The 26,880-nt window shown below is 35.1% G+C and overlaps 1 protein-coding gene across 2 annotated transcripts in view; it reads right to left on the minus strand.

The window, feature by feature from the left end:
- LOC146395468 (uncharacterized) overlaps positions 1–26,880 on the minus strand; it is a 586,337-nt gene that overhangs the window by 62,778 nt on the left and 496,679 nt on the right. The window lies entirely within an intron of this gene.

Consider the following 26,880-nt stretch of genomic DNA (forward strand, 5'->3'; position numbering starts at 1 on the left):
CAGGAAAAAAGAGAGGAAAACATTGTGAACTAGCTTTGAAATTCTTTAATCCATAAGAAGAAACATCTTACATTGTCATTCTTAACTCCAAAACCTGGGAAGGGTGATTCTCCTCTGTGAAAGAAAGAAATACTACTTTCACTAGTAATGGTTACCAAAGTAAAATTTCATACACTACAGACAAATTGAAATATTTATACTTGATTTCACTATTAAAGGTCAAAGTTAGGAAAGGCAGGGTCACATTAGGATGTTCAAGGGCTGATCATTGACTGCTTAATGTCTCTAAGGCAGAAGGCTCCTACAATAAAAATGAAATCATAAATAAATATTAATGAATATGAAATGACAAAACACATTTTTAAATTTTCTTCAGTGCTTCTTTATAGGACTTTAATTCATATATATATCATATAAAATGATTACATGTCAATCTGATTGGACCACAGGGTGGCCAGATATTTGATGAAATATTATTTTGGGTGTGTCTCTGAAGGTGTTTCTAGATAAGATTAACAGTTGAACCTGCAGAAAGAGCAAATCATATTCCCAATATGGTCAAGCATTATCCAATACATTCGAGGCCTCATTAGAATGAAAAGGCAGAGTAAGACAGAATTCTCTCTCTGCCCTTGAGATTTGAACTGGAATTACACTGGCAGCTCTCCTGGCTGTCAGGCCTTCCAATGTGGACTGGAACTATACCATTGACTCTTCTGGGTCTCCATCTTGGTAAATGTAGATCATGGGAATTTTCAACCTCCAAAATCATATGAGACTACTATAGTAAATACATATTTTATGGATATTTATGTATTATATATAGTAGGTTATCTACAACTATTATCCTAGACTTACAGAACTCCTTATCTATCATCATACTAATTACATATATGTATATACATATACATATACACATATATATCTGACCCAATAGGAAATATATATGAATATATGAGTAAACCTATCTCAAAGGTGTCTACATAGTTTAACCTTCTATTACATACTAAATTATTTTGAAGATTAGCTTTTTTCAAATTATTTTTTAATTTTATATTGTCTAAGTCTAGCCAAGAACTAGACATTACTGCATCACTCATTAAAAAAAAAAAAACTGATGTAATTAACAGATACATTTTTCTCATTTTGTATGTGTTGTTTTATATAATATCCCCATTACAAAAAGCCAAATCAAAGCTAAAATCTGGCAGTAGTTTTCTGTAAAAGGGCAGATTGCAAACTTTTTTTTAGCTTTGTGGACTAAGTATCTCTGTTGCCATTACTTAAGTCTGTCTTTTTAGTACAAATGCAGCCAGAGATGATATGTAAATTAGTATGTCTTTCAATAAAACTTTACTTGCAAAAACAGATGTAGGACTGGAGTTGACCTGTAGGTTGACATTTCTTAACCCCTGTCCTAGATCGTTTAAGAGTGCCCGTGACCCTCTAAATAAGAAATTTCAAAGATTATTTCCAGAGCCACAGACTCCACTATGACAACTGCATGATTGATTTTCTACAATATGCTTGATTTTCTCATGCTATGTAATCTTCATATTACAAAGCATTTCATTCAAATGTCTTGGTGTTTAAAGTACATGCCTTATTTTGGAGTTAACTATGAGTATATCAGAGTCCTGGAGTAGGTAGAACTGAAGGGACATATCACAGGAGTAATTTTTCACATAATGCCCTAGGGTTGTCCATGGGAAGGTGGTAATGATGGAACTTCCAAACATCAGTGGGAGAGAGCACATCACAGGATAAGTAAATTGTTCTTGGCACCTGGACTGTTTACCTCCCTGACTGGGAGAATCATTGCACTAGTAATGCTTTTCCAGCAGGCAGGTTGAAACTTCATGGAGGGCTGTAGCAGTTGGTGATTGCATTCAGCTGTGAGAAACAAAAAACTTGTTCATCACTGGATTAAACAATTATGGGCTTATTTTTCTCCAAACAATTAGGAGACTAAAATCATTTCAATGGCTCATGAGGGTCAGAACTGAGATTTCTGCAATTTTCTTGGCCTTCGTCTCAGTTTCCCACTGCTCAGGTTGCCTGAGCTCCAGCCTCCAGGTTTGCATCCTAAGCAGGAAGAAAGTATGAACAATAAGGTGCAAGAGGTCTGCTTATATTAAGAAAGCAATTTTTACCCTACTTACACACTGCCAGATTTGTGTCATATGTCCTTGCCCAGGAGACTACTAATCAAGGAAATTGATCCAATTGACCACTGATTGGTAAGGCACCCAGCAGGGTCTGGGAAAAGTACAGCACACAGGTGCTACCACTCCACATTTAATAGGGAAATAGCCAAGTAGGAGGCCAAGTTTCTCTTGGATCATTTCTTTTTCTTGCATCTTTTGTTTTGCACCTCCTTCTCTTTTCATCCTCATCACCATTCTCCTCTTCTTCCTTCTCCTCTTTCTCTTTTCAAATCTCTGGAGAAGGACTGTCAAGCTTCAAGACAAATCAACCTGAAAATGAAAACCTGGGAGAATCTATTATATTACATATGTGCTACAAAAATATTTTAAAAATTTGAAACAAATTAAAAGTAAAATGACACCAGTAATATTCAGAAAGTTTAGTAGAAAAAAAAAGTTCCTTTTCATTTTAGCACTATAAAATACAATGTTCCTAGGGGAGAAAAAAACAAAAATCAAAGTAAGTATGCGAGACAAATAGAGAAATTTATCATGCAATTTAGAGGGAAAAATCATAATAAGGTTTCTCATGAAATTTGATGTATTTCATACGAAGGGTTAAATGCCAAACACTGGCCAATATAAGTAGATGACTCTTATAACAGCTCTCAAGACCATGTAATGACAGACAGATACATATATGTCCTCTACATTGCTATTATTCAAGCATAGAAAAGAACAGAAGTTGTAGGCTTTGCAATTAGCCATGAAAAGCAAACGAAAGTAAAGAAAATGACAAAGATTATTATGTGTAAGTGGGCTAAAAGAAAATCATGAGACAATAAAAATGGATACACAAAATTTGGCCAAATAACTAAATAAATAAATGGGGTTTTTTGGTATGATATCATAGTTGTTGCATCTTTTTATATTCATAAATTTATGCATTTAAATTTTAATTATTCATTATTCTAAGTTTTATTGGTTACAAATTCCAAAACAAGCCAATCTTCCAAATATCAGACAATTTAATATAAATTTCTTTATTCTAGTTTATCATTCGGTCACATTTATATTTGACATTTTCTCCTGATTTGTGGGAGGACTTACTCACCTGAAGTCAATTCTAAGCAATAAAAAGCTGTGAGATGTTTGTATGTTTTAGAGATTAGGCTCTTGGTTGGATCATTTGCAAAGATTTTCTCCCATTCTGTGGGTTGTCATTTTGATTTTTTTAATGCTTTCCTTTTCTATACAGAATCTTGTTAAAGTTTGAAAGGGAATGTAAAAATATATGTATGATTGGGTGACTGCTGTCCAGCAGAAATTGCACTTCGTAAATCAACTATACTCTAATAAAAATAAAACAAACAAAAAACAACTGTGAGAACAATGTCATGTTGAGGAGAAAGGAGTAAATTCACTTCTTGGTCAGTTCTCTCCTTGTTTTAAAACGTGTTATCTTCTGCTAGGTTCCAGTTTCTTGACTTTTTTTAAGTTTTTCCATCTCATGCCATATTCAAAAAGGCTTTCCCATGCCAAGCTTTGTGGTATGTATGCTTCTTCCCCTCAGCAAACTTTGGCTGTTTTAATAAGTAACTTGACATATGAGAGATTACTAGGAAAAAAAAGATTAACTTCATACGTTATGAGTGGTTCAAAGACATGAGACTCAAAAAAGTGACCAAAACAGGCAGTTTGGATTTGGGTTTTTTTTTTTTTTTTTTTGCATGTTTTTGCTTTTTAGGGCCACACCTGCGGCATGTGGAAGTTTCCAGGCTAGGGGTTAGAGCTGCAGTTGCTGGCCACAGTCACAGCCACAGCCACAGATCCTAGCCTGGTATGAACCCTTATCACAGCTCACAAAGTTTGGGCTTCAATTCTCTATCTCTGGTGCTAAGAATGTCTCCTACCCTTCTGATACAGAGAGAATACCTTCAAATGGTAAACTAATTTACTGCTTTCGTGGGAGACAATGCACAATCAGAGTGTCATTCTTAAACTGTTTCTTAAGTAATTTTAATCTAAAATAATTTACCAAGAGTTCCTTGGTGGCTTAGTGGGTTAAAGATCCAGCATTGTCACTGCTGTGGCATAGGTTCAATCCCTGGCCTGGGAACTTCTGCATGCCTTTGGCACAGGCCCCAAAATTAATTAATTAATTACATACATTATTTAATAAAATAATATACCAACATGGCATATTTTGGAGCAGCATATTTTGCTCCCCTGCAAATGTATGTATTATGTATTTAATAAAACATAATACACAATAAACTGTTTTATACTATATGTTGTGATATATAATATATCCTATATATTTTCTGATACGTAAAATATTTTTTTCTTTGTTCTAAACTCATTTATCTGGACTCAATTTTTTATGATTTGAATTCAAGTATGTTTTTCTAAAATTCTAGTCAGCTTTCTCTAAATAATTGCTGTATTTACAGCTGTATTTTTATTTCAGTGAATTGATATACAGATTATTCTCTAAGAATTCCAGCCCCAAAACAGACGTCCCTATGCCAGTCTTTTCAAACTTCCAGTAATCCTTCCAAGGGCTTTGTTTTAATTTTGTGTTTTTTCTTATTTTTCACTGTGTGTTCTAAATATTACAACTATACAACCAATTTATTGTTAATCAAGTTTAGTTATTCTATTTCTTTCTCTTTATTAAAGATAAGTATTTAGCATTCTTAAATCTCCATCCCCATTTTTACTTCCCACTTGCTCATATTCTGGGCACAAATTCCTCTAACAGTCAGTATTACAGCTGTATATATTTATGTCTCTACTAATGTTGTCCATTGGTAAATTATTCTAGTAAAACCCTGATCTTATTCCAACTAACAACTGCCACACTTCTGGTTTGCTTATTTTTATATGCATTTATTACTAATTGTCCCACAAACTAATCACTATGAAAACTATTTTAATTCCAGTTTATTGAAGATTTTGTTGAATTTTTCCCCTGATAGATTTGTGCTTATCACTTCTACATAACAGTCCTAGCATTTCTCAGAATTTTGGGGCTTGCTATTTGTTTTTATATTCCATTGTTTCCTATGATCACATGTTCATAATTTTTGTTTGTTCCCTTATCTTTAGTAAAGCATATCCTTATGTTGCTGCTTTATACATGGTGTACATATTAATTGACAGCATGCAAGAGTGCAAAAGTCTTTTTTTCTACCTGCAAACTAGATGTAGGTTATGTTTGTTGTTTACTTATTTGTTTTAGGGGATGATCATTACCAGCCTGAGGAAGTTTCTTTATATTTCTGGATTCCTTTCAATTTTTATTATAAAAGGATGGTGATTTTAAGTATTTTTTGACTTCTGCTGAGATGGTTATTTTTTTCTCTTATTCTGTACATGTGATAAATTATATTGCTTTTTAATTATTTTCAATTTTATGTAAAAATAGACACCTGCATTTATTGTGCAGTTCAGTGAGGTTTGAAAATTATATCTGTGTAACGACTGCTATCAAGATATAAAACTTGTTTTGCCTTATTACAATGTCCCTTATACTTAGCTGCTTTCTGTATTTTTTAATTTAGTTTTTACCTACTTAGAATTTTATACCATTTATTTAATACGTACTTTTTATATCACTTCTTTCAGTATTAAAATTTTTCTCCGGTTGTTGGGTGTATTTGTAGTTTGTTCCTTTCTGTTACTGAATGGAATGTTATTTAATGACTATATCATACATTGTTTATACATTAACCTTTGGATGGACATACAGTTTATGTTTTTTTTTTTTTTTTTTTTTTTTTGCTGCTCCACAGTTTATGAAGTTTCCAGGCAAGGGATCAGATCTGAGCCACAGTTGTGACCTAAGTTGCAGGTGTGGCAACGCTGGATCCTTACCCGCTATGCTGGGTTTCCCAAGACGCTGCCGATTCCATTGCACTACAGTGGGAACTCCAAGTTTGCTTTTTATTTTTGTCTATTAAGAATAAACTCTGCTATGTGTACATTTGAATACCAGTATTTCTGTGCATCATCATCATAGGTAAATACCTATGAATGGAATTGCTAAATCCCAGAGGAAGTGTATATTTAAAAAAAAAAAAACAAAAAACAAAAAAAAACCCTGCCAAATTGTTTGCTTAATTGTTTATGCCTACTACCAAAACAGCAGCAATCCCACCAGCAGCATAAATAGGAGTTCAAGTTTGTACTCCTTCATGTCTAAACTTGGTAATGTCATGTTTCATTACTTTATTTATTTTTATGTTTTTTATTTTGACTGAGCCTGCAGCATGAAATTCCAGGGCCAGGGATTGAACATGTGCTCCAGCTGTAACCAGAGCCACAGCACTGACAGTGCTGAATCTATAACCCATAAAGCCACCAGGGAACTCCAATAATGCCATATTTTAGATAAAGCGAATTGAGTATGTCTGTAGTTGCACTAATTGTGGTTTTAACTTGCATTTTCCTTATGGCTAACAATGTTGAATATGTTTTTGTCGTTAATGAATGAACAATTTGCATATTTTCTTTTTGGAAATACGTGTTCATATCTCTTTGATTTCATTTCTATTAGTGATGGCTGTTACTATTCATTTGTAATAGTTCATATATTTATTATATATTACATATATATAATAAATATCAGTCTCTTTTTTATTTTCTCAGATATATGTACTGTTTTCCCCCAGGTTATGGGTTGCCTTTATATTATACTAATGATTTAATTTGAAATGCAGAAATTTTCATTTTGATGAAGTCAAATTATTAATATTTTTAATGATTTTGCTTCTTGTGTCCTAAGAAATCTTTTCTAAGCCATCACAAAGATTTGGTTGTTTTTATTCCAGAAACTTTAATTTTAAGGTTTATATTTATTGGATATTATTTATTTTTTATGTCACTTTTCAGCTTATGCAATATGTATAATAGGAAGAGATTCATTTAATCTATAGGGTCTATTGGCTCAAAATACATAAATTGTGTGCATAAAGTTGATCATTTGGACTGGCAGCAGAGAATTTCATACAAGGAAATCCCATAAGACTATGAAAATATCTGTCAGACATATGAAAAGTCACAAAGCAAGTTAATTTCCTAGTTTGGGTATATGTACAATTAATGTAATCTTTAGTAATAATAAAAGTAAATTGACATTTGCATAAGTTGAATGTTTTGTCACCAGCTCTGCAAGTACTATTAACAAGTTTACTGCTTATGGCAACTTTAATTAAAATATAACAAAAATGAAAAAAATAAATAGAACTATGATTTACAAACATCTCCAAGTGTCTTAGAATCTGGACACAATACAGGTCTCCTGTCTCCTAGACTAGTCAATACAATACCACATTGTACTCAGAGGGGCTGTTTAATATTGTTTGGCACAAAAACATACTTAAAATACAGCTTTGAAATGATTTTGATGAATTTTTAAACAAATTAAACATTTAATAAACTTTGAATTTAAGTATTTTAAAATCTCATCTGCAATAATGAGTCTTTCCATAAATTATTTCTAAAGTACACATCAATAAATTATTAAAGAGAAAAAAATGATTGGTGCTAGTGGAATTTTTGTTGTCATTACTTTTCTAGGTATATGGAACAGTCTATTCTTTAATTCTTCAAAGACCAGCATCTTTCATCTTGGAATAATTAAATGACTAAAACAATATTTTTCTGCATTAGATTAAAAGTAAATCCTTCATTTTTGACCATTTGTTTCTACAACTGAATACTTTTTCTATCAAAAGGGAAAAAAATAAAACAGGTACAGCAGCATTCAAAACATATTTGAGTCTGGCAATGATTTTTTTCCCCTCTTTTTTTTTAGGAATTGAAACCAAAAATTGCAAACTCCACGTTATAGTTAACGATGAGGTTCAAGTATAGCTTTTTAAATTCTTCTTTCAAAATCTAAGTGACATTTTCTATTTAAAAGTTGATTGCATCAAAAAAAGACTTAGACATTAGCCCTATTTCTACCAACACTTTCAGTTGTGCAATGCATAGATGGGTCCTTAGGACTTCATGGCCAATTCAACAAGGCAAGAACAGTCTATAATACTATGTGATATGAAAGCAATGAGTTGACTCACACCAAATGTGTGTACAAACTAAGTGTGTGTATGTATTGTGAGTGTTCCTTACTATGAGTATGACTAAGAGAAAACATGTAAATGACTACATAAGTATATGAATACCATTTTAAAAAAAAAACTTATTTCCAAAAAACATGTTCCAATTTCCTAGAACAAACTTATAAAAGAAACTGGGTGTGGATTAAGTTCACTGTGATGATAAGAATTTGAATGAGTGACAAAATAGTTCTGAGGTTCTCAGTTACATTTTGGGTATATAGAACCTACATTTTCTATAACCAAAGGTCTGAGAGTTTGAAATGTATACCTAAGAATCTCCTGTATTTCTCAGCAAGTGGGTATAACTTCTAATACTGATCTTATGATGGTGATGTTTTAGAGGTTAGACAAATAATAAATTTTTAGAAGTAAATTTATAAAGAATAAAACCTATTTTAGTGGTTTTTGAAGCATCTTCCTGAAACCAGCAGCATGAGAATCACTTTGGAGCACCAATTCTTAGGCCCCACCCCAACCCTTATAAATCAGGAAATCTGGGGATGAGGCCCAGGGGTCTTGTTTAACAAATTCTTCAGGTGATTCTGATGTACACTAATTACAATCCCTGGGCCATTTGATTAATAGATTCCCTATGTCTGTGTAACAAAACAAATAACTAGGTGATCACTGTTACTTTTTGCTGTACACATCTCACTTAGCAATTTACATGAAATTTTCAATTGCAAATACTTCATCCTATTTATAATATACAGTGTTCTTAAAGCCTCTTTGAACTAGAGATTGTTTTCATGCTCCTACCTACACATAGCCCAAGCCTCTTGCGTTTTAATTTACCTCTAATTGCTTATTATTGCAAACTTCTTCCCACACCCAGTTTACATATTCTCACCACTCAGTATATCTGTGTATTCTCCAAGTTTTTACAGACTCTTCAGACCAAGTTATCTCTTCAGTTGTCAGTTCCTAAGACTTTTGGTCTTATCTTTCCTGCCCTCTCCTCTCAGGCTGGATTACACTGCTTTTTAAGAAGAGACAGGTGCTAGAAGCATGCCTGCCTAAGGCTGCTGTCATTTCCTTCACCTGGAAAATGATACCATCTAAACTTTTAAATAAAAAGTTCAAGACTGTATTTCTTTTTTCTCTACATTTTCAGTCAAATAAATATACTTAGAAGCTTAAAAATATTCCTATGTAAAAATTTAATAAATATATTTAGAAGCTTAAAAATATTCCTCTGTAAAAATTTTAACAAAGAAAAGGGCTGTTTCTGGAGTCAGAACCCTGAAATTCTACGTTGGACAATGATTAATTTTATTGCCTTGGGAAAGTCAATTAACATTTCTGAGACTCCAAGCCCTCATATGTAAAGTGAAATAATCATTTTTGACTTCTTAGTTTGTTGTGAGTTTTAAGATAAATCTGGATGAAACATGCTGCTCTAGACATCAGATAGGGCTCTTGACAGGAATCAAGAAACTGTAACGTTGTATGTATAACTTTGTAAGAAAAGCTATAAATTAAGAAAAGAGTCTCTTAGGCTATATTTTACCAAAGATAAGCATTTCTTTTCACACTGATTACCATATGATATGCTATTTTGCCACAAACTCTTTTAGTTAAAATAATATTCTAAAGGATTTTATACACAGATTTGTGAGAAAAAATCCCCATTAAAATATAAATTATTGCAGCATTTGCCTACATAACCTATATACAAATTATCAACCATAAAGCTGATTAATTAGGTTCACAGCAATAGTTGACACATTGGGCATTTCCATAAAGGACTTGTGCTATTTTATTTTATTATCAAAACAAACCTATGGACAGATAATATTTGCACTAGTTTTACAGATAATAAAATTGATTCAGGGTCTTTAAGTAATTTGTCCAAGGACACAAAGCTGGTAACTGTCAGCCAGGATTTAAATGTCAGCAGTTGGTCTCTGGAATTTGAGCTCTAAACCCAAGTGCTCTGCTGTATCCCCAAGTGAAATGCACCACAATTAACCAAATTAGTTACAAAGACTATTACTGTTGTGATTTGTAAACATATAAACTATAGGACTTTTGTTATATTATCTTATCTTAAGCTCCTAGAGAGAAGCCATGCAAAATGTTAACCACACACACACACACACACACACACACACACACAAACACACACAGTGAGAGAGATGTGATAAGAAGGGCTAGAAATATGACTAGGCCATGATTTAGATATGGTAAGAAACTTGAGGTGAGAATGGACATCCCTTTGTTTCCTCGGGCATTTCCATAACGATTTGTGAGCACTGGTTATAGAATCATAATACTCATGTTTTTTAGGAAAAGTCGGAGGATTACAAAACTAGGAGTGATGAGGCAGCTTTAGACCCTGGTGCTTTTGGTTTCTTTTGCCAATACATGTTCAAGGTTATGACCAATCCTGGTGTCCAGACTGTTTTTTCCCAGTTTTATTGAGATATAATTTTTATACTTTGGCTTAAAGCTAGAAAAAAAAAAAAAGATCCTAGGGTATAAGACACTGATTTCCTCTAGACTCTTGGCTCAAAGAAGGAAGAAAAGGAGACACAGTTATTTTCTTCCAAACTGACTAATCTATTCTCTCAGGAAAGGAAAATAGACAAAGAAATGGACAACCGCCTTGTCAGGAGATATAAATGGACTATTTGGCTGCAGTTTCTTTTAAAATCTGGTAGGAATCTGCTAACAGAGAGCAGAGCATTGAAAAACTCAAATAAAAAGCAACCTAATGTTTGACTATTTTTTCAGATTTATTTTCTGTCTTAAGTTTTGCTTCCCTTATGCTATATCAACTCTGACACCAAAGTCTTCTGTTATGAACCTTTCTCTGCATTAGCACTTCAAGGTCTGTGGCAGAATATAGCTTCACATTAATTTATGGGTCTGAACACTCCTTGGAAATTGCTATCATTTCCAAACCTGCTTAAAATGCCTGTGTGACATTTTCCAGGAGAAGACTGACATTGGGATCAGCCTGATTGATTGGGGGGAGGGGACAGATGTGGCATCATACTTAAGTATCACACTTGAAGCTGGTTCAGAAAGTGCAACAGATAATTTAAAACCGTGTTAAAAAAAAAAAAAAAAACTGGACTGAAATTTGAAAGCTGAGTGCCACTTGTGTGTTTGTCATTTAACCTCTACATCTTTACATGTAATAACATATAAGAAATACAAAACAAATAACCACTATAGATATGCCACAAATAAACAGCCAGTCTCCCCGCAAAGTAGTTCATTAATACGTCTTAAATTCAAGTAAGTTAAATATCAGTAAATATCCACCCTTACCATTTATTTTCATTTCTCACTATGTTCTTCCCACCAAGTCTTTAGTCTTATTCACTGATTTCTTCCAGAGTACTCCACCCCAAAGCCATCGAGATAATGTTGACACTTTCTAAATAAAGGTTTGCCATTTTGCAGTTTTTTGCAGTTTCTGAACATTAGCATTTGCCTCCTGGACCGTCGTGTAGGAGATATACTCTCATCTTGCTATAACTATGTCCTCAGGGTCCTTGTATCCGGGCAGCCTTATAAGATTTACAACAAGGTCCTTTGGCATAACAGAACTTGGCCGTGATTCAAGATGCATTTGCCTTACAACAAAATAGCTTCTGGAGTGTCAGAAAAGGATTTCAAAGCTTTTTGGACACATTTATTTATTTTTTTTTATCATGGCTTCAGTTTTAGAAACTTAAGAGATATATTTTACAATATTCTCTGGATGTTAAATATGTTTTCCATTTATGTCTTTTCAAGTGACAAGACAGTACTTTTCTCCATTTCTAATATTCATGATAATTAGTGTTACGATACCAACTATATTTTCACAATCCTTGAGTTATTTCGCTGTTTGTTGTACTCTGAAGGAATATATGACCTGTCAGATTCCCAAGTCCTCCAACACCAACTGGTGTCCAACAATTCGATTTAATTCGCATACTAACCACCCAAAGTTTTTATTATAGTGCACAGACTCAGGGGTTCAGTTCTACATGATTGACTCACACTTTAAATGTCAGCTGCAAATAGGTACCCATTCTGTCCATAGTGTTCTCCAGTTTACTACAAATTCAGGGATTCCCGTGGCTTTCTCCCCTCAGACTTGATATTTCTCTAGAAGGGCTCACACATCCTGCTCTCCTCTTTTCCCTGGATATCAAGGGTGGGGCTTAAAGTTCTCACCCTCTAATTATATGGTCTTTCTGGAGACTAACCCCATCTTGATCCTCTCTAGAACTTCTGAGTCACCCTATTAGCACAAACTCAGGTGTGACAGACAAAGTGACTTGTTAAAAAAAAAAAAAATCCTCTCCTGACTCAGGAAACTCCAAGGTTTTGAGGATCTCTGTGGTAGAAATCAGGGACAAAGACCAACTATACTTTTTAATTATATCCTATGACCATAATTTGTTGCTATCTATTTATTCACTTTGATAGTTCTCCCAATTACACATACAAATACTGTAAAGTTGACTCCAAGGAGTTTACTGATTATTTCCCTTTTTATGACTTTTATTTTTGCACTGTTCAATTAATTAAACAAGCAGGGCATTAGATTGAGGTGACTCTAATGCCATGATAGCCTACATAAGCAAACCAAAATGTAAGCCTGCAAATGCCTCAAGGTTACAAAATTGAAAGCTAAGAACAACCAATCACAGGCTTAAAGCTAGGCTTTAAGCTATAACCAATCAGTAATTTCCTTGGTTTGCTTTAGGCTTTTCTCTATAAAATTCTCTCTCTTGGTTTTTATCAGTGGAGCACTTCTAACTACTTTTGGTTTGGCTCTGCACCATTACAATTAATTTTTGCTCAAATAAATTCTTAAATTTTAATATCCATCTGGTCATCTTTTAACAGCACTTATCTCTTTCTGGCTTATTTACAAAATAAACGTCATTTCTTCTGGCTCATTTATAAAATTAAAAACCTTATTAATTCACTGTTTCTATGTTAAGAATTTTATTATAAAGAACAATAAAGACTGAATAATGTTGATACATAAAATGTTTTCTTCTTGTTTCTCAAATCTCTCTTTCTCTGTCTCTGTGAGAGTCTCTCATCCAGAGTCTGCTTTCATTGTACTGTATCATTCTCCCTCTTTTTATTGTTTAGACCCCTTTCCTCTCTGAACAAATTTACTATGGTCCTTTGGTTTCAGGACTGAGTCAAAAACATATTCATCTATTTGAAATAATCACTAGAAACAAAGGATACATCTCACCCTACTTTGATGAAACAAATTGCAAATTACTTTAGAGAAGTTTAGTGTTGACATTTAAGCTATGAAAACAAAGAAAACCAAGTCAGCATACTCCCTTATATTAAAAAAATACTTCTTTCTGATTTCTAAACCCTTCTTCAGTTGGAGGGATTTTAATTCCCTGGAAATCTTTATATGTGAGAATGTTTGTTGCTATCTATCTTGCTCCACATGCCCCTTTTAGGTAATTATACATCCTTATCTGTATTTTACTCTCTCATAATCAACTCTCCCTATCCTGGTCATACTCCCTATCTAAACATTTTCAGGACATGGATCTCTGTTCTCCTTTTGGCTCAACACGTGTTAACTTTCAGAGTGGCTTCCATATCCAGCATATCCTGCATCTAGGCTTTGATTTTATTTTTCTTCATTACAATGACATTTTCCTTAGTTTAGCTTGGACTATTACTAATACAATCCAGAAAGTGGACCATCTTTAAAATTACTACTTCAAACATCCCAAACTCCACCTATAAACTTCTTGACATATAGTTCATTTGCCCAAGCATTACTGTTGAAATAGTTCTTCAACTAATCAAAATCCAATGGCCTTCCCTTTCCTTTCTATCCGCCACTTCCTATCTTCAATCCTCCACTTACTACTGTAGCTAATATAGTCTTCATGTTAATCACCCTCTGCAAATACCAAGAATGTCTATAATCCTTTCTTCTTCCAAATGGCTTTTTGGGTTCTCTTTTCTACCAACCCTAAGCCTTCAATTTACTCTGCTCTCTGTTCTTTTCAATGGACTGGGATACAATTTATTTGACAATGATTAATATTTTAAATCCCTAGCTCTGAGCTTTATTCTCATTTTCAGATTCATTTATGTGTCTGTCTGGTAGTATTTCTACATTACACATTAGTATCTCAAAATTTAAATACTTACTGAAATCTAGATGGTCTTCTCAAATGTTGGCCAAATCATCAATCCACGTACCAATAGTTCATGGCAGAGATTTATCCTATTGCTCACTTACAATACCCATCTACCAGCATGTCCCATGAATGTATAATCCAAAATATATTTCAACTCTTTCCACTCTTCCCATATCTACAGTTACCATATTCATGCTCACAAAATAAAAATAATACATTTATGTCCCTTTGGGGCTGTATACCCTTCAGTGGTTTCACATTTTTCTTGGAAAAATTCCAAAAGCTTTACCATGGTCTGTGAAGCCCTAGATAATTTATTCTTCTGAAAGATTACTTAATTACTTTACTCTCTTTTTCACTGAGAAATAACCCTAATACCTTCTTCTTTACAAATGTCCTGTCTTTCTGCCAAGAAACTTTGAGCCATATACGTTATTCACAATGGAATGTTCCTCTTTCAATGCTTGCTTGGCTGCTTCCTATTTATCCCTCTGGCCAAGGTTTAAAGTCATTTCTTCAGAAAGGTCTTCATAAATTTTGATTAGTTAAGTTTGGATCTCTGCATTATTATCTCAGTGTCTTTTCATTTCTTTGTGGTATTTATTTTAATGATTCTGTATTTTTTATGTTTGTTTTGTTTGCCTGTCTCATTTAACTTGTTTAACAAATTATTCATTACTATATGGTTAACCCTTAACACATTGCTTACTTCATTGTAGGTCCTCAACAAACATTTTTAAATAAATGAGAGAGTGAATCTTAAATATAATCTCATATATCCTTGATTTTCCTCATAGTATATTCCTATGAAATAGTCTTTAGTAAAATTAAAGTTATTGGTTCTAATTTAGGTAACTACAATAAACCTTCATGTTGGTATTTTGATATCTCTAAACCAGAATGCTGTGATAGAGATCAATCAAACAAACAAAAGCCCACTATAAACAAAATCAGCTGACCAAAAAAAAGAAAAAGGAAATAATAGTTGCAACTGATATTACATATAAACATATAATAACTATGGTCTATAAAGAACTGTTAAAATTCGAGGGCAGGAGTTCCCATTGTGGCTCAGTGGATTAAGAACTCGACATAGCATCCATGAGAATGCAGGTTCAATCCCTGGCCTTACTCAGTATTGCATTGCCCCAAGCTATGGTGTAAATCACAGATTCAGCTCAGATCTGGTGTTGCTGTGGCTGTGGCTGTGGCATAGGCTGGCAGCTGCAGCTCCAATTCAACCTCTAGTCTAGGAACTTTCATACGCCACAGCTGTGATTAAAAAAAAAATTGAGGGCAAAGGGCATAAAGACTATTAGAAAAATGGAGAAAGGTAAGAATAGATATAAGCAGACAAAATGATGGCTAGTCAACTTTACTCATATTTAAAGGAATGTAAAGTAAAACTACACAGAGAAACAGTTTCTTTTTTCTTTTTCTTTTTTTTTTTTTGGCTATTTCTTTGGGCCACTCCGGCGGCATATGGAGGTTCCCAGGCTAGGGGTCGAATTGGAGCTGTAGCCCCCGGCCTACGCCAGAGCCACAGCAACGCAGGATCCGAGCCACGTCTGCAACCTACACCACAGCTCACGGCCACGCCGGATCGTTAACCCACTGAGCAAGGGCAGGGACCGAACCTGCAACCTCATGGTTCCTAGTCGGATTCGTTAACCACTGCGCCACGACGGGAACTCCGAGAAACAGTTTCTTGCTTTTCATTCATAAGAACATTTACCTTTGAAGAGTGCACAATATAGTTTGGTGAACCTATGGAGAAACAGGCACTCCAATAAGTGGTTGGTAGAACTCAGACTGTAAAACCCTTAGGGGAATAGGTTGCCAATATATGCTAAACTTATATGAGATTTACCCTTGACCCAGCAAGTCCACTTATTGCTATTTACACCAATAATTAATGGCCAATAAAATGAAAACATGTATTCACATTTTTCTCCACAATAATTACCTCTAACTGAAAGATATTTAAAATTATCTACATGCATAGATAATGGAGAGGAGCAAAACTTGTCACCTCCAAAGACATCTCCTCTGCATGTGGATTATTTCAAGCTAAAAACAATCAGGCCCAAAAGATGCAGGAAATCTTTCTAATTACCACCCCTCTTAACTGCCTAACTAATGTAGATAGAAGACCTATTCCAGAAAGGAGTTAACACCATAGATAACTAGTATGAATTAGGTAGTAGACAAGGAGGAACCTAGCAAAGTCTTCTGTTAAAATTCCTTTCTGTGTCCCATTGTCTTTACACAGGCAAACTTTTTTTTACCAAACATTTGCTTTCCCATCTCCCTGTGAATTGCCTTCTTCCCCTCTGAAGTCCCAAGCCACTACCCAAAACCTCCTTTCTGTCTTTAGCTAAAAATGGTATATAAGGTGAGGGCTTCAGTCATTTTGGTGAATATTCAGTTTTCCTAGGTATCTCCTATATATAGCTGTTATTAAAATTTTATTTTCTCTTGTTAACCTGTCTCATGTCAGTTTAATTCCTAGACTAGCCAGAATAATCTAGAAGGGAAGAGGAAAACTTCTTCCACCCTGACAGCAAGGAAAAATAGTTGAATAAATTACGGTCATCACATATATTGGATATGTGTGGAAACAAGGTGGAAACAAGAATGAGAAAAGTTTCTCTGAAATGATGGGGAGAGGATTAAGAATGAGGAATGTATCAAGGAGAATGATAAAGAAATAAGAGGGAAATAAGACCTCTCTGATTAGAACCTTTTGTTTAGTTTTGAATTTTAGGAAGTTATTAATATTTCACACACAAATCAAATTAAGCAAATAATAAAGATTGGAATGAAAAAAATGAGTTGTATAAGTTGTTTGTATATTTTAGAGATTAAGCCCTTGTCAGTTGCATCATTTGAAACTATTTTCTCCCATTCTGTAAGTTGTCTTTTTGTTTTCTTTTTGATTTTCTTTGCTGTGCAAAAGTTTGTCAGTTTGATTAGTTCCCATTGGCTTATTTTTGCTTTTATTTCTGTTGCTTTGGGAGACTGACCTGAGAAAAGATTTGTAAGGCTTATGTCAGAGAATGTTTTGCCTATGTTCTCTTCCAGGAGTTTGATGGTCTTGTCTTTTTTTAGGTCTTTCAGCCATTTTGAGTTTATTTTTGTGCATGGTGTGAGGGTGTGTTCTAGTTTCATTGATTTGCATGCAGCTGTCCAGGTTACCCAGCAATACTTGCCGAAAAGACTGTCTGTTTCCCATTTTATCTTCTTGCCTCCTTTGTCAAAGAGTAATTGACCATAGGTGTCTGCATTTATTTCTGGGTTCTCTATTTTGTTCCATTGGTGTGTATGTCTGTTTTGGTACCAGTACCCAATGGAAAAATAGGCAAAAGACCTGAACAGACATTTTTCCAAGGAAGATGTACAGATGGCCAACGAGCACATGAAAAAATACTCAACATAACTAATTATTAGAGAAATGCAAATCAAAACTACCATGAGATACCACCTCACACCAGTCAGAATGGCCATCATTAAGAAGTCCACAAATAACAATGCCGGAGGGGGTGTGGAGAAAAGGGAACCCTCCTGCACTGTTCATGGGAATGTAAATTGGTATAACCACTATGGAGAACAGTATGGAGGTGCCTTAGAAATCTGTACATAGAACTACCATATGACCCAGCAATCCCACTGTTGGGCATATATCCAGACAAAACTTTCCTTAAAAAAGACACATGCCCCTGCATGTTCATTGCAGCTCTATTCACAATAGCCAAGACACAGAAACGACCCAAATGTCCATCAACAGATGATTGGATTAGGAAGATGTGGTGTACATATACACAATGGAATACTACTCAGCCATAAGAAAGAACAAAATAATGCCATTTGCAGCAACATGAATGGAACTAGAGACTCTCATCCTGAGTGAAGTAAGTCAGAAAAAGAAAGACAAATACCAAATGATATCACTTGTATTTGGAATCTAGTATGTGGCAGAAATGAAGCTTTCCACAGAAAAGGAAATCATGGACTTGGAGAATAGACTTGTGGTTGTCGTGGGGATAGGGAGGGAGTGGGATGGATTGGGAGCTTGGAGTTAATGGATGCAAACTATTTATTTTGGAATGGATAAGCAATAAGATCCTGCTGTGTAGCACGGAGAATTATGTCTAGATACCTATGATGGAACATGATAATGGGAGAAAAAAGTATGTATAGATGTGTGTGTAACTGGGTCCCCATGCTGTACAGTGGAAAAAAAAATTTGTGTTGGGGAAATAAAATAAATAAATAAATAAATGAAATGAAATATAAACAAAACAAATAAAGCCTAACTATATTTTGGATGAGTAACATAAATTCACTGAAGGGTGAAGAAAAAAATTAAGTAATTTTTGACCGTAAATTAATTTTGAATATATATCCTAAGACAAAAATAACCATAACTAAATATTATATTGTGGTTTGTGGTTTTATTCCATCAGAGGTTGTCATACTCAAATTTCTAGTTTGGTAAATAGATACGAAGATTATCTATTTATCTATCATCTCTAACTCCTAGGACTGAGTGAATAAGTAACTGAGTAAATAAGTGTTTAATGCGAGCCAGGTTTTCCACTGTCAAGGAAAGAGTTACAAATATGGAAAGTGAAGGAATAAAAATGCAGCCTCCGGAGATGGGTTACAGTCAGTACCAGGTGAAGTCTGCCTTCTGTATATGTTTTAATTAGGACAACTTTCTGAAAGACCTTTTAATGGCTAGGACAATACACATAATGCCCTCCAAAAACTTGTTCCAGTAAGCAAGTGCTCCTTTTCCTGTTGAGGACTTAACAACATTTCTTCTGGTGTCAGTTCATTCCACTGCTAATCCTTCTAAGGATTAGCATTCTAGGGAATAAAATGTGTTACCTGCCTCCTTCCAAGAGATCCTAGTATAGCCAGTTGTATCCAATGCTTCCCCTAACTTCCTTCAGTTCACCTGCGTCAACAGCAGTGCTGAGCTAGAGATGGAGCTGAGGGCAAAGGCAGTTGGGAGTCAGATGAAGGTCAGAATTCCTTCTGTAGTCTAAGCTCCACAGTCACGGAGTGGGGAATTAGCAGACCAAACAAAAACTGAAAGTTTCTCAAAGGAGGAAAACGTGTCTTATTCACAGATGTATTTCTTGATTCCAATTTTATAGTTTAACATATAATTAGCGACTACATAGTTGAGGAATTAGTAAATTGGATAAAGAAAAACATAAGAAAAAAGTGACTTTTTATGCTATGAAAATTATTAACTCACTATAAGAAAACTAAACTCTTTCTGAGAGAACAGGGCATGTCCACGATCCACAGGAGGTGCTGTAACAAGTACCAAAGTATGCTAAGAAGAATGTCCCACTGAGAATAGCATCATCTTTCTTCACTCAGCTTCAAACTTTCATTCTTTGGTTTGGAATATCTTTGCCAAAATTAGTGTTTTATAAATAAACTCCTGGGTGAATGAGACAAAGTATATATTCACTTCAACTGAGTTAGAGGTTAAGGAGTCCAAAGTCTTCCTCAACAACAACAAAAAATATATTAAAAAGATGTACTTCTTACAATTGAGTCAGGTGATTTGATAGAATGATTTGGTGATCATGAGTTAATTTTGAATTAGGATTATTAGCTTGATCTTCTTTATCCATAAAGAATATATAACTGATACACAGCTCAGTCATATATTTCAAGTAGGAGGACATGTTCCTGCAGGTTTCGATTTTTCCCCTTCAAGACCAATGAAATTGAAATAGTCAAAATAATTTATCACATAGACGAAGTATGTTTGAAATAAATATATCTGAAATATAAGCTGTTTAGAGATAAAAATAAAATTGGAAAAAGAAGAAGGGATAAGTTAAGAGTGTCAAAATGATACAAGGCTTATAATACTGTGTCAAGAGTAATTGAGTAAGAAATCTAAAAAGGCAGGAAATTATTATGAGAAAAAAGTAAGACTAAATTTACGATTTTTGAGTACAAAGCAATTTAGGATGACAAGGCTGTGGGAATAGAGGGCAGACATGTGTGAAAGGTCATAATAGATGAATAAACCAAATCATCAGAGGCTATCATATTGCTTAGAGAAGGAACATCTGTACTGATAAGAATTCACACAACATGTTGACAGGGATTGCAAATAAAAATGGAACACTGAAAATTATATGTGAAGTCATTACTGAATATTACAGAATGACCAGAAATTAGGTAGCTAAAAAGATGTCTATGGCATCTCTACTAGTTCCTAAAGATGAAATTTTTATATGAAAGCCTAGAGATTATCAGGTAAGGCCAAAAAAATGAAATATTAATAAATATAAAATACCACTATGTAGCCCATCATAGTCATCATATTTGAACATATAATTGAAATTTATGGAATACATATTCTTGAGGTATGATTTAATGCATATTTTATAATGGCCTGGGCTATATTTTCTTATTTTCTAAAAGTAGAAGAAGACCAACTGTTTGATAACTAATATGTCTTTGGAGCTTCTAAAGTTTGCCTTTCAGGTTTTTTATAATTAAGTCTGTTGCCTCAAAACTCAACCCAATTAAAAAGTGGATAATGGATGGACCTGAATAGGCATTTTTCCAGAAACATATAAATGATCAACAGATAAATAAAAAGGTGCTCAATATCACTGATTATCAGAAATGCAAATCAAAACCACAATGACATATCACTCATACCTGCCAGGATTTCTATTACAAAGAAGACAAGTGATAACAAGTCCTCTCTAGGATGTGGAGGAAAGGGAATGCTCGCACACTGTTAATGGAAATGTAAACTGGTACAGCCACAGTGGAAAAGAGTGTGAAGTTTCCTCAAGAAATTAAAAACAGACCTACTACATGAATTTGGCAATCTCACTTCTGGGAATATGTCCAAAAGAGGAAAATTATTATCTAGAAGAGGTATCTATACTCCCATGTCCATTGCAGCATTATTTGCAACAGCCGGGGTATCAAAATAACCTAAGAGTCCATTGCTGGATGAATAGATAAAGAAAATCTGATACATACATATTATATAATGGAATATTATATAGTTTTAGAAAAGAAGGGAATCCAGTCCTCTGCAACAACATGGATACAACTGGAGAGGAACTTGCTACATGAAATAAACCAGACAGAGAAAAATAAATACTGCATGGTATTGGTTATACGTGGAGTAAGAAAAACACAACCAAACAAAGAGGGAGTTCCTGTTGTGGTTCAGCAGGTTATGAACCCAATTACTATCCAGGAAGATAAAGGTTCAATCCCTGGCCTCACTCAGTGGCTTAAGGATCCGGCATTGCCGTGAGCTGTGATGTAGGTTGAATACATGGCTCAGATTCCATTTTGCTGTGGCTGTGGAGTAGGCTGGCAGCTGCAGCTCCAATTTAACTCCTAGCCTGGGAACTTTCATATGCTGCAGGTGTGGCCCTAAAAAGCAAAAAATAAACAAACAAAAAACATTTTCATAGAGACAGATTAGAAAAGTGATTGTCTTCAGGGACAAAGGAATGAGGGAACTAGGAAGGTACAAACTTTCAGTGATAATATGAATAAGGTCTGAAGATCTAAGACATAACATGATAATTATAGTTGATAAACTGCATTTTATAATTGAAATTTGCTAAGAGAGTAAATTTAAATGTACTCACCATGAAAAAAAAATTCAATATGTGAGATGATGAATGTGTTAATTAATGAATGCGATGGGGCTATCTTTTCACAATATATCATATATAAAATTATCATGCACACTTTAAATATCCCACAATTTTGTTTGTCAATTATATACCAATAAAACTAGAAAAAAATACAATTAAAAATCTTAGGGGTCAGTTTGGACATGAAAAGACCAATGAGAGGAACTAGACAGAAAAAAAATACAGATTTTTGCATGATCTGAGATTTATTTTTATTTTTATTTTTTGCTTTTTAGGGCTGCACCCAAGGCATATGGAAGTTCCCAGGCTAGGGCCAAATCAGAGCTATAGCTCTCAGCCTATGCCACAACCACAGCAATGCTAGAAAGCCACGTCTGCGACCTACACCATAGCTCAGGACAATGCTGGGTCCTTAACCTACTGGGTAGGGCCAGGTATTGAATCGGCATCCTCACAGATACTAGTTGGATTCATTACGGAGCCACAATAAGAATTCCTGATTTGAGATTTAATTATATCTTCTGGCTAGATGATATGGGTTGTGTATAGGTTTATGCAGATCTAGTTTGAAGACTTACATAAAGTAAGTTTGTCTTTATTTCAATGGCATAAAAAAGCCAAAAATTTGGCAAGTAATATCACCAAATGCATGTGTTCTGAGACTGATCATACTTTTGTTATTATTTTTCCCAATTAAAAAAATTTACGGAGGAGTTCCTGTAGTGGCGCAGTGGTTAACGAATCCGACTAGGAACCATGAGGTTGCGGGTTCAGTCCCTGCCCTTGCTCAGTGAGTTAAGGATCCGGCGTTGCCGTGAGCTGTGGTGTAGGTTGCAGACGCGGCTCGGATCCCGCGTTGCTGTGGCTCTGGCGTAGACCGGGGGCTACAGCTCCGATTCAACCCCTAGCCTGGGAACCTCCATATGCTGCCGGAGCGGCCCAAGAAATAGCAACAACAACAACAACAACAAAAAGACAAAAAAAAAAAAAAAAAAAAAAATTTACTATGTGCACATAAGCATTCAGAATCCTATAACAGATAAGTATCTAAAATTTCAGTCACTACTGGATAGCACTTCTATGTTTTGGGTAATAAAAAATGGAGTAAGTTATTATTTCAGCCAGTTGTAACTTAGACAACTGTATTGAATAATACATTTTTAAAAAGCAGTAGATAAAATATATTTAGTACCCACAATCAATTCTGAAGTAGGTGAGACAAAACAAAACAAAACAAACATAAAAACCCTAAGTGGATTTCTTCTGTTTGACCCTCCATATTCACTCTCTATTTTTCTACTTGCTGTGCCTGGGACAGTGGTCCCTAAACATACATCTTGGACTCCCTTAATCTAGGATTTACAATTATGTTTAGTCAGTGTGTGACACTGACGAGAGAAGGACAGGTTGAAGGAGGAATTATCAGATTACTTACTCCATTTTTTTTTTTTTTTTTTTTTTTTTTTTTTGTCTTTTCTAGGGCCACACCCACAGCATATGGAGGTCCTCGGGCAAGAGGTCCAATCGGAGCTGTAGCCGCCAGCCGATGCCAAAGCCAGAGCAACACGGGATCCGAGCCGCATCTGTGACCTACACCACAGCTCACAGCAACACCAGATCCTTAACCCACTCAAGGCCAGGGATCAAACCCGCAACCTCATGGTTCCTAGCCGGATTCGTTAACCACCGAGTCATGATGGGAACTCCTCAGGATACTCACTCCTAAGAACACTCCTTTCTGCAGGATTCAATGACTACATTGCAACATCCATGCCAGACAACCTCCTCCATGAAAGCTCCACATCTGATTCAGAGTAATCTCTAACACCCCTTGCCTTTGCCGACCTAAGAGTGGTAATGGCCCCCTGCTATTGCTCGCCTCAGACAGTGGTGTGTGTTTGCCAGAGCTGGAGATGCTACTCACCAGCTCATGAGATCCAACTGTGGGCATGACTTTCCATTATGTCTTCAATGATGTCACACTGACAGCTTAAAATACGTCAGGTGAAAATATTTATTTAGTTATTTGTCTTTTTGTCTTTTTAGGGCTGAGCCCATGGCATTTGGAAGTTCCCAGTTGAGGGGTCGAATCTGAGCTGTAGCTACCGGCCTACACCACAGCCACAGCAATAAGGGATCCAAGCCACATCTGTGACCTACACCACAGCTCATGGCAATGCCACATCCTTAACCCACTGAGTGAGGCCAGGGTTCGAATCTGCATCCTCATAGATACTAGTCGGGTTGGTTAACCACTGAGTCACAATGGGAACTCCAGATGAGAACATTCATATGATGGAATTAGCATACTTACAAATTAAGGTGTATTTGTCTTTGTTTTTATAGAAAACCAGTTATTACAAATATATGAACTTACCACAGGCTCAAAGGTTCTATATTAGTCTCCTCTGCCCCTTATTTTTACTCCCAAGCTATGCACATACTTTTGTAAAAAGATTTGCCTTATTAAACATTCCACAAAGCAATGATTTTAATGTGCCATCTTTTCCCTATTGAGTCCTAACTGAAATAGTAATTTGTACATAAAATGGCTCCAGGAAACAAACCTTAGAAATAGGATTCCAAGATTGAATTGCACACACACATATCGAAAAGCCCATGGATAAAATGGTTTCCAGGGGAAACTGGACACTAGGAAGTAGTGGCATCAAGGTTCTCAAAATGTTAGAAAGATTTTTCTTTTACTTGAAAATTCCTAAGAATACACTAGAATATACTAGAATGTATATTCAGGTAAAAGAACGAAGAAAGGCTTAGAATATCTAACTCGATTAGTAAATGGAAGCTTAGACCTTCCCAGCGACAGATTTAAAAAGTTCCTTATCTTCACCTACAGAGATGAAGCTGAAGAAATATCCTGAGAACCAACAGCAAGAACCTGCTGTAAGAATTGCAGAATTAAAGTGTCAATAAAATACTCAACTAAGAGCACTGATGGGAAAGGAACAGGTCTCTCAGATGTGAGAGAAGGAGAATCAGGAAGATATGGGTACAACTTCTAAACCTTTCTGAAGGAACCAGAATTACCCTTTATGAAAGATTTTCTTTATACGGACTTGGGGACATTTACTCTGCACAAGTCATTCTAAGTGCCCTTTATTATATCAGCACTATAGGAGTTATTCCAGTATACCCAAAGAGAACGAGTTTGCTCCAGGAGATAATCTATATGCAGAAAAGTTATGGATTTTCACAGAGCTTTAATTGACATGAATCTGACAATCGTGTATGGGAATTGTTAGACATTCTGAGAATGTTAGACAAAGGAGGATGAAATTTTTAAACAAATAGATGCTACCCAATCTACTTATAAGGTGTCCTTTCTTGAACCTTAGGATATACTGTTTCAATCCAGCACCTGAGAAGAATATTAATAGTTAGCAGCTACCTGGACTCATTGAAGACTATACACAGCAGGGAGCAGCAGCAATTAGCAATGTGGCTGAAATATCAGAAGTTTCTCAGAGTTATGTATAGAAAGGATTCAGAAGTTTCATTTGGATTATAATGTGAGAATTGAAATTTTATAAGTAACATGAGCTGAAAGTCTTTAAGCATAAGCTCTTCAAGAGTCCAAAGATAACTCTTTTATTAAGAAAGGCCTTGGTAAGAAGGGCATCAGCATTTTTAAAAGCCTATGTATGACCATAACTTCTTGGCTTAAGATTATGACAAAGGATGCTGTAGTAGCCTAAGGTTCCTTAAATCTCAATGCAAATATTGGGATCCAAGGATGCTAGAGGCAGTTGGTGGTGTTTGACCTTCAGAGACTAGGTGGATACAAATCTCATTAAATCTCAATATAATGCTAATAATAAAAAAGTTTTAATGTGCAGAGATCTGCAGTGATGGTCAACAAAGCACAGGATCCCCAGGGATAATATAGACTGACAACCTACCAGAGGGCTGAATGACATATATTAACAGAAAATTCAATGGCTGTAGGAAAAAAGCTAACTCAGATGCCAAACTTACGCCAATTCATAAACTCACTCATCCTCAATTGGGGAGAAATCTGGGTTTTTGAAGGTCTCAACAAAATGACACCTGGATTTAACATGAATCTTCTCTCAAAATTTTCACAGAAATTTCATTTAACAGGATGACCAACACTCAAGAAAAAAAAAAATTAAAAGTGACTGAACATTTTGGGTATCTATGGTACTACTTCAGAACTGACACTAATATCCGGACTTTTGCAATTTACCAGGTCTGCATTGAATGGACGTTTTTGATGACCGAAGGAATCTTGGTTTGATTATCTCTTGCAGCAGGTGCAATGGGACCACAGATTGACCCCATGGCTATTTTCTTTATTTTCAGAATGTATAGTGAGAATAGATACACTTAATAACTAGCAAAACCCCTATAGTGTCTTATACATGGGAACCTAATGGAAATCCCTACATCTGTCCCTACACAGTATAATAAAATAGCGTTTATCTTACCTCTACCTTCACTGATTTGCCTAGAGCTCTGACAACTATCTCCTTCCTTGTTGAAATAGTTTTGGATTTGCTTAAATTGTCATGATAGCCTGCCAATCATTTTTCTGGCCCTTTACTTTAGACATGATATTTGGACATGGTAAGGGGTAACTAAACAAGCTACTACTGCTGAGGGTACAAGTTTTTCACCTGAGTAAAAGATAAGAACAGATGCCCATGGGAAGATATTGCAGAAGAGTTCTCTTACCTGGGTATCTTTAGTTTGCCTATCCAAAGACATTCTCTAACCCTCCATACACTGCCATGTGCTCTAGGAAGCTTAT

This window comes from Sus scrofa, chromosome 16 (genome assembly GCF_054392235.1).
Source record: "Sus scrofa isolate SSC_HxYL_T2T_F1_AM1 chromosome 16, Sscrofa_HxYL_maternal_Yorkshire_Landrace_v2.0, whole genome shotgun sequence".
NCBI classification, from domain to species: Eukaryota; Metazoa; Chordata; class Mammalia; order Artiodactyla; family Suidae; genus Sus; species Sus scrofa.